Raw genomic sequence first — 15,667 nt, 5'->3', positions numbered from 1 at the left:
CTCTCTGAGTCTCCGTGCAGGCCCTGCACTTACCTCACATCCAAAATGGGCCATGTGGAGACTCCTGCGAGAGGTAGGGTGTCTGGGGCCAGCCAGGGGTGGGATTTGGAGATTTTTCAAGCCAACCATAATGTTAGCTATGGGTTCTCCCAATCCTGGGCGAACCCCTAGGAGCCTATCCCTGGGTGACCAGCAGTGCATGCATGAGCATGCACAACTCCATTTGTGCAATTGGGGGGCACATGCGGTGTTTCCGACTGGGCCACGGCCCAATAATGGGTTACAGCCTGTGGGTTGGGGACCCCTGATTTATAGATTGTATTTTTGTAGTTATTTTCAACTATAGGCTGGATGATTATCTAAATGTCTACAGAGATTATGTAGCTGAGGCTACATTATAATGATTCTTTCATGTCGCTGAAAGAATAGCTGAGAAGCCTTCCAGAACTGTGATCGTTTTACAGGTAGCCCTTGATTTGCAATAGTTCTTTTAGTGACCATTCAAAATTAAAATAGCACTGAAAAAAGCGGCTTATGCTCATTTTTAACACTTACACTGTTGCAACATTCCCCTGGTCACATGATCAAAATTCAGATTGTTGGCAACTGACTCATTTATGACGGTTGCAGTGTCCCAGGGTCATGTGATCACCTTTTGCAACCTTCTGACAAGCAAAGTCAATGGGGAAGCCAGACTCACTTAATAACTGTGATATTAACTGTCAAGCCGGCCTCCCTCAGTAACCAAGAAAGAAACCACTTAACTCCATTTTGCAGAATTAAGAGTACTTTTACTGGTTATGAAAAGATAGCAGCTAAGCAAAGCAAGATCTGAAGCAAAAGCGCGTGAAATCATACATATCAATATGTGATCAACCCCCTCCCCCTGGTAACCCTCATCCCACTGTCCAATCTGTAAATCCCTTAGGTGTCATGTGAGTTCCATCTTCAAGGAGCATCATCAGGTAGGTATGCGGAGGGTTGGCCTTGACCGACACCAAGCGCTAATCTCCAGCATGTGCAGTAACAGTGAGACCAAAACTCCCACTTTATAATCTTTCCTGTACTAAAGCTTCCCCTCCCAAATACCACCCCACCTCCCCGTTTCAATGGCAGCCAAAAGCAAACAGAGAAACAGAGGCTGACACTAACATTGCAGTGATTCACTTCACATAAATTTGGGGGTCAGTTATGGTTGTGAGACAAGGACTTTCTGAATTTGTTTGGATTCCTAGCATTGAAAATAAAACAACATTTGTTGTTCCATTTTCTTAGAAACTTTCTCTATAATTTTGAATGTTGTTCCAGAAGTCTGGAAACTGTTTCCAGCCTCTGGAGGATCTCCGGGGCTCGGGGGAAGCAAATTTTGCCCTCCCAGAGGCTCAAAGAAAGCCTGGGAAAGGCAAAAAATCCCTCCCCCCGGCTGTGGTGCAGGAGGCTGACTAGGGCAGTGAACTCATTGCTGGAACTTTTGAAGCCCACCCCTGTGTATTTAGATAGAACCATGCTAGAAATATTCCCAGCCATAACTCAAAATACTGTACCAATAAGTGCAGGGCAATTAATTCTGAGCCATGATGAGTGTGAGGACTTTAAATGCTGCACTCTATCTACCCTGATAATAATGAATAATAAAGATAACTTTCTTTATGACTCCTGAATATTGAGTCTAAGATACTACAGCAGGATACAGATAATAACTAGCCACTGTAATGTTGAAAAAAAAAACCTAGATTCTTTTGTTTTAACATGTTTACATTTTCTGTGCCAATAATGTTTGTACTGGATGCATCTTGATATTTGCCTGCAAAGAGTTCATTTCTGCCATTCATTTCCTCCCCCCATTTCATGTACATATTGGGATGGGGGACTTCATTTATTTACTGCAAGAAACACACTGAACTTTGGAAATCAGCACCAGCAAAGCATGAAAAGATTAACCAGTTCAGATTAGAAAAATGAAATCAATATGTTGTAATATTTACGGTGCTGTTGTACAGCTATATCTATGAAGAAATAACTTCTTTGGAATAAAATTGTCCTTTTTCCTGGTATAATGTAATAATGTAAACAACCACTGCATGAGACTACCAGAAAAGCAAATCTTTTTATATGATAAATGCAATAGAATATAAGTAACCTTTTTGTGGGGGGAAAAATCAATTAGTTGCATTCAAGTCCTATCTATTTGTCTTAATAATGGTAAATAGAATCACAATCAGGTTAATAGTAGAATCATTATTTGCTGTTGATGTCATATCCTGGTGCCTTGAGGCTGTGAGGGTCTGGATGGAGAACAACATGCTTCTCCTGAACCTGGCAAGACTGATTGACTTTGGTTTTTAGGATGTCCCAAATCTGGGGCTTTACCATCTTTGGTACTGGTTGGAGTGGCACTGCCCCAAACAGACCTATTGCACAACTTGAGGGTCTTCCTGGAGTAAACAGCTCCTGCTTAAGGAGTAGAATGGCCACGAGGGCCTTTGCATAACTTTGTATTGTGCAATAGTTGAATCCGCTCCTGGATTGGGAGGCTTTACTTACAGTCACTCACGCCAAGATCATCTCCCCGATGGACTACAATGCACTCTACATGGGGCTGCCCTTGAAGAACATCTAGACATTCCAGCTGGTACAAAATACAGTGGCCTAGGCAATAATCTGTACCTCTTGAAGAGCACATGTAACATTTCTGTTCCAGGACCTGCATTGGTTACCATTTGCTTCCATGTCTAATTCGAGATGCTAGTTTAAAGCACTGCATGGCATGGAGCCAGGTGATCTTCCAATTACACCTGTTTAACCCACCAGGCCTTGGAAGATAGGCATGTTGCAGGTCTCAACCACTCTGACACGACCCAGGAGACAACACTTTTTTATTGCAGCACTTTAGAACATTATTCCCCCCCCCCCACCTGAGATGAGGTTATTCCAAGCCTTATTATCTTCTAGAAAGCTCTCAAAACATGGTGTTTTTTTAAAATCAGGTCTGGGGATCACCTGATAGCAAGGAGCTGTACAGTGGTTGCATTGTGCTTAACATTCTAATTTTGCCCACCTTGTCATCTTGGTTTTAATAATTAATTTAACTGGTTTTATAATAGGTGTAAATTTTGGTTTTGTGATATGCCACCCATAAGCACCTTATCTGAGATGGGTGGTTGATTTGATTAAATAAATAAATACTTTATATCAAGTCATGTTTTTCTTATCCGCAAGTTACTAAATTAATCAGTTGATTAGTTTGTAGAATATACTAAGCCATTAACTATGTTTTACAAGCCCCAATATCTTGATTCACATAATTTAAAACTAAATAGCAACATAATAATTTAACAGAATGTGCAAACCCAGCCTGGATGAAACATCTTTTTGTGGCAGCTGATCCAGAGTAGCCTATTAATATTTTATGCAAAAATTAGCATCGTCAACGGATCACAAAACAAAGAAATGTGTCATTAATAATGCTGTAAGATTTGGGAAGAGATCAAACAGCACGATAAGTTATCTTTCAGTTGTGTGATTCTGTGGGGGTAGTACTAGAGGTTAGATTGCAAATGATAAATCTTAATTTCACACAAGATGTATCAATACATCATCCAAAATGATAATGGCCAGAAAGTATTTTACAAAGAAAAAGACATTTTAGAGAACAAGCCAAATCTTTCTCTCCATTTCCCTCTTTTGGAATCACCATGTTATGTTTATAACAGTGTTTTTCACATTTGGCCACTTTAAGATGTGTGAACTTCAACTCTTAGACATAAATTGAATCATTATGAAGGATACAAAATCTATGTAGATCTAACTGCTTCATACAGATTACTTCAGATGATTGTCTGACTGTTCATTGAATCAAGTTTTCACCTTATTTGTAATGCGAATATAATAAGTGGAATGCACAGGTATAGTATAGGTGATACCTTGCTCAGTAGTAGTAACTGTGAAAGGGATCTTGGAGTCCTAGTGGACAATCATTTAAATATGAGCCAGCAGTGTGCAGCAGCTGCCAAAAAAGCCAACACAGTTCTAGGCTGCATCAACAGAGGGATAGAATCAAGATCACGTGAAGTGTTAATACCACTTTATAATGCCTTGGTAAGGCCACACTTGGAATACTGCATTCAGTTCTGGTCGCCACGATGTAAAAAAGATGTGGAGACTCTAGAAAGAGTGCAGAGAAGAGCAACTAAGATGATTAGGGGGCTGGAGACTAAAACATATGAACAACGGTTGCAGGAACTGGGTATGTTTAGCTTAAGAGAAAGAAGGACTAGGGGAAACATGATAGCATTGTTCCAATATCTCAGAGGTTGCCACAAAGAGGAGGGAGTCAAACAATTCTTCAAAGCACCTGAGGGTAGAACAAGAAGCAATGGGTGGAAACTAATCAAGGAGAGAAGCAACTTAGAACTGAGGAGAAACTTCCTGACAGTTAGAACAATTAATCAGTGGAACAGCTTGCCTCCAGAAGTTGTGAATGCCCCAACACTGGAAGTCTTTAAGAAGATGTTGGATAGCTATTTGTCTGAAACGGTATAGGGTTTCCTGCCTAGGCAGGGGGTTGGACTAGAAGACCTCCAAGGTCCCTTCCAACTCTACTATTGTATTGTATTATTATTGTATTGTATTGTAAGTAATGCTCAGCCTACAGAAAATTGCTGATCTTTGGAGCAAAGGAGTATGCACTGCATAACAGAAGTAATAATGTCTCATATTGAAGAGTCTGCATCATTTGTAGCAAACTCAGATTCTTTGCTTGCAGAGATTGTTGGTACTGATGATCACATAACAGCAGTAGCAGAGAATATCAGTTCCCTGGGTTTCTTCCATCAGCACTTTGTGGTAGCAGCTAATCAGATGGTGGATGGAAGAGAGCAAATAAAGTCCAGTGAGAATAGATCAAGATGCCCAGACCTAGCCCATAAATATGAATAAGCAGGTCTTCTGCTTCTCTGACATGAGTCGTCCCCCCCCACCCCCAAATGCCCTGTGAAATGAAATAGTTACTCTCTCTTTTAAAAACAAAGCTATCTGTAGGATTGGGAGACAAGAGTAGGAAATTATGAAACTTGGTCTTTAATAACCAACTCATATTGAGAGAAATTGAACATCTTTCTCTCTGTGTTGATACCGGTACAATTTTTTTTTTTTGTAGGAGACCATACAGTTGAAAATACATCTAAAATAGAATTCTGCAATAACATAATTCTAAGGCAGTGCACAATTGATAAAAAGGAGTAAAACCTAAGACCAACAAATTGCTGCTTTCCAGAAATATTAGATTGAAATTTCCATCATATCCTGGCTGATTGGCTGAAGGCATCTCCTTAGTTACCATCAGGATAATGTCAGGAGGGAGCTGAAGATCTTGATCCATGTCAAAGCACAGACTTTCATGTACCTGGACCAGAGTGGCACAGAGGGATTTAAAACAAGCCTTGCAGGGGATTTATGCTTTGAAATGGAGTATCAGCTTTTGCAACCATTTCAAATCCGGGAAGATGAAGCATTCTTTAAAGTATTTATATGTTTTCTGTTCTAATATTCCAAGACGACCGAAAATGAAATTTAAAACTAAACACATCAGAACACAAGAAACAAATGATAGATACCACATGATGCCATTAACACAGAGTTAAAAACGTCTATTCTATTCTTTGAAAACAGAGCATTCAGCCAATGAGCTTTAAAATACCAGCATCTAAAACACCAAATATCGGGGCGGCGGAGGGGAGCCTGAACGTGATGCCTGAAAATTCAATTTCCTTAAGTTATTAACTGAGCAACTATTTTCTGAACTGATTGAAGTGTTTGAAAATCTTCAAAAGCAATGTCATATAGCAGATGGTATTAATCTAATCTGTAGGATAGCAAGGCAGATATCAAAGTGACCAAATCATTTCTGCCTAACAAGAAGGGTATATTCAGCCGTGGTACCTTTCCAGAAATATACAGGTAGTCCTCGACTTACGATCACGATTGAGCCCAAAGTGAGACATTTGTTAAGTGAGTTTTGCCCCATTTTATGACCTTTCTTGCCACAATTGTTAAGTGAATCATTGCAGTTGTTCAGTTGGTAACACAGTTGTTAAGTGAATCTGGCTTCCCCATTGACTTTGCTTGTTAGAACGTCGGAAAAACTGATGACGTAACTCTGGGACACTGCAATCGTCATAAATATGAACCAGTTGCCAAGGTTCTGAAAGTTGATCACGTAACCAAGGGGATGTTGCAACAGTTGTAAGTGTGAAAAAGGGTCATAAGTCCTTTTTTTCAGTGCCATTGTAACGAAATGAACTGATGTAAGTCGAGGACTATCTCTACTTTGGATTTTGAGTCAAAAGAAAAAAGATGATTGGATTTAGGGAACTCATCATGTTCTTCTTATCGTCACTTCGGATGCAAATTGGTTTCTTGCTCTCAAGTTAAATCACTGGTGCTTTCACCTTGATTGTTAGGAATAGGGAAAAAGAAGATGATTAAATTTCACCCACCATTTGCAAGACATTAGGAGCCATGGTGGCACAGTGCTTAGAATGCAGTATTGTAGGCTAATTCAGCTCACTGCCAGGAGTTCGATCCTGACCAGCTCAAGGTTGACTTAGCCTTCCATCTTTCTGAGGTCAGTAAAATGAGGATCCAGATTGTTGGGGGCAATATGCTAATCCTGTAAACCGATTAGAGAGGGCTGTAAAGCACTATGAAGTGGTATATAAGTTTAAGTGCTATTGCTATTGCTACTATTGAAGAGACAACGATTGCCTTTTGAGGGCTTTCAGGCCTTAAGAAGTATTGCTCCAGGACAATTTACAGAAATTTGAGAATCAAGAATTCAGGTCAAGGTTGTGGAAACATCTTCGCCAGCCAGCCCCTGAACCTATAACTATGTCAATGCCTCGAAGCTGAGTTTTCCAAATATAGTTTTAAACATCCAAATAAAAAAGTACCTTATCCCTGTAAATCTTTGCCCCACCGACTGCTTAAATGCCTGAGGACTTTATAAAGGGTGCTTTAAAGCAGTCATATAAGTTTCCATCTCTACAAGTCATCCAGTTTTGTTGAGAATTAGCACTTTGTCTAACAAGAGACTTTTATTATACCAGCACTTACGACATTGTGCTGAATAAGAGTTAGGTTCAGCAAGTGTTGTAAAACGAACCTATTCACCCATGGAGTCTGTTTGCTATAGTTATTGGTTTTTCCATATTATGCTTTATTCAGACTTTAGTCAGGTAATTATGCTGTTTTTATGTCACACACAGGTTGACCTGTAATAAAAGTATTTGGCTGAGGTAATCCACTTTTTCCATTATTCTACTGAAGGTGGGGAATATCTATTAAAACATCTCACCATACTCTATAATTCTGTTTGAATGTATGACTTCTCAGTCAATAATTATGCAGTAATAAAGTAGATTCTTACAATGTAGAGATTGTCCTGGACTGTACTGGCAGGAGTACAAAAAAAAGAGGATAAAATTCAATAGGTTACAACTGTTATAATGGAAACATATTTATAAGGTAATAAATTTTATTTTATTACTCTGTAGGCAAGAGTCTTACGTTATTGATAAATTGTATTCCTGGGAAGTGATAATAATTAGTATTAGCAAAGACAATTCAATACGTATTTCCTAAGTCTAGTTCTGATCAGTCCGGTACCTAGAATTCTCTGTGTAGGCTACACATTCTTCTCTGCAGTTAAGTCTCACCGTGATCAATGGGTTTTATGCTTTGGTAAGTGAGCTTAGAAGTGGTGGCTCAGTGGATAAGATGCTAAGCTTGTGGATCAGAAAGGTTGACAGTTCGGCAGTTCAAATCTCTAGCGCCATGTAACAGAGTGAGCTCCCATTACTTGTCCCAGCTTCTGCCACCCTAGCAGTTTGAAAGCATGTAAAAACGCAAGTAGAAAAATAGAGACCACCTTTGGTGGGAAGATAACAGCATTCTGTTTGCCTTCGGTGTTTAGTCATGCCGGCCACATGACCATGGAGACCTCTTCAGACAGCGCTGGCTCTTCGGCTTTGAAACAGAGATGAGCACTGCCTTCTAGAGTTGGGAACAACTAGCACATATGTGCGAGGGGAACCTGTGCCTTTATCTTTTAAGTGAGTTTAGTAGTTTCACTATGATATGGATATGCATATGTTCCATTGCCATATAAAAATCAACAGTTTCCAGGGGTTAGCATATACCACGGGTGTCAAACCCGTATCATGACATATAGTGACTTTTTTGCCTTTGCGGAGCTAGGGCGGGCATGGCCTACATGTGACATATCTGGCCTGCAAGCTGCCAGTATGACATGCCTAGCATATACCACAGCTTAATTTTCTTAGAATCTGGAGCTGTATGTCTATTTCTTCAAACACGCAGGTTTTATATAAGGGAGGCCCAGATTGACACTTGAGGGGCTGCTATAAACTGTTGAAAAGAATTTCAGAAAGGAGTTTCTGAATTTCAGCCAACCTCCAATACCTCATGGTGTGTGTGTGTGTGTGTGTGTGTAATCATGGTTAGATATTTGTGTATTACTCACTCAAATGCTATTGATTCCTGAGCAGCTTTGGCTTTAGCTTTTGGTAGACGCTCCCCTGGTTACAAATATGTTATTCTTAAACTGGTCTTAGGTTGCATATCTCTGTTTGGAGCTCTGAACATCCCTCACCTGCAAATGAAGCTCATTTACAGTAGATGTTTTACAATGAAAGAATGGGGGACACCCTTATATAATAGGATATGTTAGAAGATGTTTGTAAAAGGGTGAGGAAGCAGATTGGCGCATCTGCATTTTGAAATTTTCTTTCACACTGAGTACGTTAATCTAATATAGCTGTTCAGTAGAATTAACTGTGCCCCTTCAGGTTTGTGCTGTCTGAAAAATAACATTAAGACAATCAATACACCCTAGAAGTCTTTATTTGTTTATTAATTTATAGGACTCATAAATCACCTTTCTGCCCTATCCCCCGGATAAGGAACGCTCCAATGTCCACATATACAAAACAATTATAACTCATTATGGTAGGTAGGATTCAGATTTTTGAAACCTTGGCAGATTTTCACCTGCAGAATACTATTCCTAATTTTGTCCTGTGATTCTGCATTCAGAAAAGGTGCTTTAAACTTCAGGTATAATTATGTATGTACTGATACTTAGTCTGTTAGCAAATATACCTTCAGTTCAGTTTGGCCTCTGAACACAGGGAAATTACTCCTTAGTTCTAGGTTGCATCTCTCCTTGATTAGTTTGCATCTGATACTTCTTATCAACCCTTTCTTCAGCCCCTCAAATATTGGAAGATTGCTATCATGCCATCCCTAGTCTGTCTCTTTTTTAGACTAGACCTATTCAGTTTCTGCAACTGTCCATCATATGTACATGTATTAGCCTCCAGCCTTCTAATTATCTTTGTTGCCCAGCAAGCCGCTCTGAGCACTGTAGTCCAAGTAAATCTGAACGCTGCCTCCCCACCTAGCAGTTCAAAAGCATGCAAATGCAAGTAGATAAATAGGTACCACTTTGACGGGAAGGTAACAGTTCCATGTTCCGTGCACCTTGACATATATTCATACATGATCACGGAAATGTCTTCAGACAACTCTGGCTCCCTCAACTAAGAAACAGAGATAAGCACCTCCCCATAGAGATGTACACAACTGGATTATTGTTACCTTTACTTTTAGGTTGGACTATACTGGCATACTGTATAGTAAATCATTCGGCTTGCTTCCTTTATACGTCTTGTTAACCAAAACATATACAAGTAGTCCTCGACTTACAACAGTTGTTCAGTGACCATTTGAAGTTACAATGGCACTGAATCCCCAAGGTCATGTGATTTATAGACAGATGTTTGACAACTGGTTCATATTTATGATGGTTGCAGTGTCCCAGGCTCACGGGATCAACTTTTCTGACCTTCTGACAAGCAAAGTCAATGGGAAAGCCCAGTTCACTTAACAACCATGTTACTAATTTAACAACTGCAGTGATTCACTTAACAACTTTGACAAGCAAAGACATAAAATGGGGCAAAACTCACTTAACAAATTTCTCAGTGACATAAATGTTGGGCTCAGTTGTGGACGTGAGTTGAGGACTACCTGTAAATATGCTTACGCAGAAAAACATTGCTCAAATAAAAGGAAACTTGAATCAGAAATAATGAATAGCTTATTTTTCTTTATGCATTCCACATAGAAATGTTGGCTGTATTCATGAATCAAAGGAACCTTGAAGTTAACCACGGAGGAAATAAAAATGCAGATTCCAAATGCATCTATTATTTCTGCCTTCAGTAGATTAGTGTCAGGGCAGAGTTGTCTGAAAAGAAGAGCTTGTATGGAGCACTTTGATGGATTTTTGCCTGAGTTGGGACTGGCATTTTGGGATTCTTAATATTTGCAAAAGCATTTTATAGTTATGCTTGCCAGATCTCTACTGTACTAAAGCAGAATGATCAACATTCCTTCTTCTTCTTTCCCCTTTCTTATATATAACTGATAATATATAATCTGAATTTATGGAAACAATCTGTGTGTCAATTTTCTAGTACATGAGGTTAAAAAGGAAAGTGACTGCAGAGACTGAATTTATAAAGCCAGGTGAAATATATGTCCATCTAGAGCAGTTTTCTTGCTGGGGAATTCTAGGAGTTAAAGTCCACACATCTTAATGGAGCAAAGTTTGAGAAACATTGCTCTAGAGCAGGAGTGTCCAAACTTGGGAACTTTAAGACTTCTGGACTTCAACTCCCAGAATTCCCCAGCCAGCGGCTGGCTGCGGAATTCTGTGAGTTGAAGTCCACAAGTCTTAAAGTCCACAAGTTTGGACACCCCTGCTCTAGAGATTGCTGAACTATATTTCCCAGACATTCCAATTGCTATAATCACTGATAAGGAATGCTGGGAAATGGAGTTCAGTAATAGCATGAACCCCACAGGAGTACCTTATTTGATGAAGGTTTTTTTCTCTGTTTTCAAATCATAGGCTGATATGACAGACATATATCCTCCATGACACTCCTGAGATAAAATTAGGCTAAATAATTCTGTATGCCCCCTAGTCATCCAGCAACGCTGATGGCTCGCCATGTTTTGTAGTTTGGGTCTCTAAAATCTGTGCTTCGTATATTTTAAACCTAATGCCGCACACTCTTCATTTTATTTTAACAACAGAACAAACTCAAAGATGGAACGGAAAGATAATACAATTTCCCCAGAAGGGATCTGTCTGAACTGTTACTGTTGTCTTAAAAGGAAATGCATTGTTCCAACTGCAATGCAAAACTAACAAGAGACCTGCAGAATCATGGAAGTGGGTTAATCGAGCCCCTATCTTGTTTCACAGAGGGCCATTTAGCTGCTTTTTGGAAAGTTCACTTGTAGGGCACTGTGCTCTCCAGCAACTGAGATTGCAGGGCTTTTATTCCTGGATACAACAATAGTCATCCTTTCATATCCAACATCTTAAACAAAAAGCATTTTAATCCAAGTTAGGACAAGAAATAGCAACTGTGTAAAAAGAGAACTGTGCATATTGAGGATCCAGACTTTTGACACAGGCTGGACTTGACATCTGTTACTGCTGTAAGATGTTTTTTTTTCCTAGATAAACATTCATATCCCATTTACAACGAAAGAATAGATGTGCATGCTAATATTGGAAAAGAAATGAAAATAAGTACCAGGTCAGTCAATAGCTTTATATCAGGTAGACATATTCCTGATATACTTCAAGTCCAGTCTGCCCTACTCTCTATCCCCAGAAGAAAAAGCCAGTTGCCTGGCAACCACAGGGTAGATTCCTGTTCATTTATTAGAAACTTTATTGTAAACATCAGATGCTTTCTCCCCAAAAATACAAAACACAATCTTTTTATCAAAAATTTATTGTAGCTCCCCTTCATTTGATATTCCCCAAATGGGTTCGACCAAAGAGTAAAGTTAATGATGTCCTGTTGATTTCTGGGACAAATTATATGCATATGATTTTCTTAGCAACAATAGAAGAGAATTGTTATTGTCTTCTAAAATGTTTTTAGGATATTTCTTGTGTAGCTTATAGCCCATACAACCCCTGATCAAACTGAACCATGTTTCGCTTTTTGAGATCAGTCATGATCAGCCAAGATCTGCTATGGCTACTACTTCCATAAATTTTGACCATGGATTATACAAGTTGTAATTCAACATTTCAGGAAGACATCACATTTAACAAGGATAATTTGGGAACATTGGTATGTTGCATTTAGTGATGTTAACGGAGTGTGTGCTAATTGAATTGAAAAACAGAAAAATGTAAATAGTTGTAATGTATAATACACTTCTCCACTGAAAACAATCACAGTGTTATATAAATTTTGCATATACACATGCTAGTATGGGCTGAAATTATTTCAAGAAAACCAACTTTTTCCCAAAATCAGATGATGATATTTCTCTATGCATTTCTAAACTTCTTATTTCAAGATTTATTGGAAAACTTGTACCACAAGTAATTTATTTATTCCAGAGAGTTTATTCTGGAAGATTTATTCCCAATGGTAGCTTTGAAACCAAACCAAGTTCTACAGATGTTTTATGTACATGTTCAACTTCAATTTCTTTTTTAAAAACCTAGAATAAAATCAATAAAGCTATTCAAAGAAAATTTCAAGCTTTGATGAAAATTAGGGCCTTTCTCCTCATTCCCTTGAAATTTACTACCCAATTTAAAGAGATAAAAAATACCTGAATAACTTCTGAAATATTTTCTATAATGAATTCTATGCCTCCCTATGTATATTTATATGATCCCTATACTAAGAAATTGGAACCAATGATATATATTTATTTTAAATAAAGATAACCTGCTATTTTAATGTTGCATAATATGTTTCCCTACAGAGGTTAAGGGTACAATTCACTGCACATGGAAATTTGCCTCTAGTATATGGAAAAAAGAATATAGAATAACCCATAACTGAACCATTACTATTTCTGCAAAAATTTGGTGTATGTTAATTGTTTTCTAAAAATAGATTGACTGCTTTCTGATAATCCTTGCTCTCAGGGACTCGTGTTTTTCTCATGTTTTTAGATGCCAAAAGAGATAATTTTTTACATGAATTCTAATTGCTTTTTCCATTGTGAAAGGTAGGTATGATTACTTAGAAATATCTATATCTTTATCCATATCTATATACTGTATATATTAAATTGCTGAGTTTAATTAGTTATTTGCTAAACCTGGCAAAATGACAGACATCTCAAAATAAGGAAATTCCATTTGTTAGTAAAATGTTTAAGGAATGATTTTCACTCTTCAAAGGTTTCCTTTGCAGGAAAGGTAATTAAATTTATATAAACCTTGCTGAATGCTCCAAACTAAGAGGGGGCATTTTTCTACCCCATGTTTAAAAAGTCCAGTTTCTAATAGCATGGGCAATGGCAGAGGGAGAAGGATCCGTGATCTAGAACTTCTAAAGGATTTCAGAGTGCCAAGCCTCGCCCTGAGTTTACATTAATAATGAAATTCTAAAGCTTATTATGTGTTGTGCAAAGATATACCTGTCACCTGCTCTCCTTATCTTATTAGTACTTATTTTTGTTGGATGATACCTTGTCCCAAGTTGTAAAATTATCTAATGTAAGCCTATGCAGACATTAGATAATAGCCCTAATGTTGCCTTTCTATCAGCTTCACTGCGTATTTATAAACCACCAGCAGACTGTGAAAAATATGACAGAATTTGTGGTTTCATTTTATTTGCTATTGATTTATCAATTATGATTTTATAGATATCCAGTCTTTAATGTTTTAGTCTTTGCTACTGAAATATTATTATTATTATTATTTGCCTGGGGAATTTTATTTTGAAGGGTAGAGTGAAGTGTGGATACAATTTAAAAAATGCCCCACAACTGACCTCAAAGTATGATAAATTGGTTGCACAATTAATTTATAGAAACAAAGTAGCATAACAGGGTTTTCCAATCTGTATTGAATAATAGCTGTTTTTTGGCTCTATGTGCAAAGTTTTCAATATTGATGTGTTTTGTTAAAAACAAAAGAATATGAAAGTTCATTCCTATGAACATAGAAGCATCAGCTGTGAATTATTAGGATGAGATATTCATGGGCATCTCCATGTGAGAACTTCGTTTGACTGACTCTTTCTGATAATATTATATTATTTTGCCTTTGTAAAATAAAGAGATATAACTACTGTTATAACTAAGATTTGTGGGAAGGCAGCTTGCATATTTCTTTGTTTTTTTTAATTTGAGGATGGACAGGGTTGAAGTGTGGCGTGCTATTGTTGAAATTTTGTCTTATTGGTCAACTGGAAGGACTAAAGATTGCTGACTATGAAGAACTATGTTCTTAATGCTTTGAGATTGGCAGGAGTAAAAACCATAATGGATCATTGCCAGTTATTTTGGAGAGACTGGGAAATAGAAGTCATAGTAATAGGAAGTGCCACTGATACTAATGGAACTACCATTGCCCATGTATATGCATTAAACTCTCTATAGCCAGCTTTCCCTCAAAGTGGAACATAGCTGCGAAATCCAAAAATGAGTTGGAATTGGAAGTAGTTTAATGGATGGCACAAACATGAAGGATATCTATGTGAAGACAATAGGAAATATAATGTTATAGATTATTTCTGCCCACTGCCATTGTTCTAAAGCAGTGATGACAAACTTTTTAGACACTGAATGCCCAAACTGCGAGCATGCATGCCTAAACTAAAAGGTGTGTGCATGCATGAACGCATGCATGCATGGACATGCATGAATGTGCAAATGCATGGACATGCACGCATGCACAGCAGAGACCCAAAGACCAGCTGGCCAGTGGGGGACACAGCTTCCCAACACTTGTAGTGCTGCAAGAGATAAGATCTTTTTCTTTTGTGAGCTTCTGTTCTGTCATTTGCAGAGAAACAAAAGCTCATGAAAGAAATGCTACAGAGATCTAACCTCGGGCAATGGCGCATGTGCCAGCAGAGAGGGCTCTGTGTGCCACCTCTGGCATACATGCCATAGGTTCGCCATCACAGTTCTAAAGTGTTCATGCTCCTTCTCTCAATCCATCACATTTTTTGAGGGATTTTTGAAGAACACTTCTATCAAGTGCTTGCAAATTTCTCGTGGATAGTTTGGATACCTGAATGTTCAGTGGTCATAATGAAAGTGGAACCATTCTCCATGGAAACATGACTATAGATTAGCTTAGTCCATGGAAACAGATAACACTGAGCTTTTGCTATTTGTAGAAGATAATTATTTCTCTGTCTGGTACTTTGCTCTCTGTCTTGCTAGCTAGGAAAATGAATGAAAGATTGTTACTGAAAAGTGGAATAAAGAAACTCAAGAAGGTACACTGCTCAATTAAAGATCATACACAAAGAAATCTACCACCCCTGTGCTATTTATTCTAGATTCAATGATGAAGAATAATTGCTCTATCCACATTCCACATTTATGATTCTTAATGAAACTTAAAGTAACACAATGCAACTATAATTTTTCCTATAAAATAGTAATGGTGTAATAATGGTGAAATAATAACCAATGGTACTGGTTTATGTTTCTGTTTGTCCTCTATTGCCCATAAATCTTTAATACCTAATGTAATTTATTTTGGGAAAGTAGTACATAGGAAAATGTT

Source organism: Natrix helvetica (assembly GCF_964273705.1).
Source record: "Natrix helvetica genome assembly, chromosome: 4".
NCBI lineage: Eukaryota > Metazoa > Chordata > Lepidosauria > Squamata > Natricidae > Natrix > Natrix helvetica.
This window is presented reverse-complemented; position numbering follows the sequence as displayed.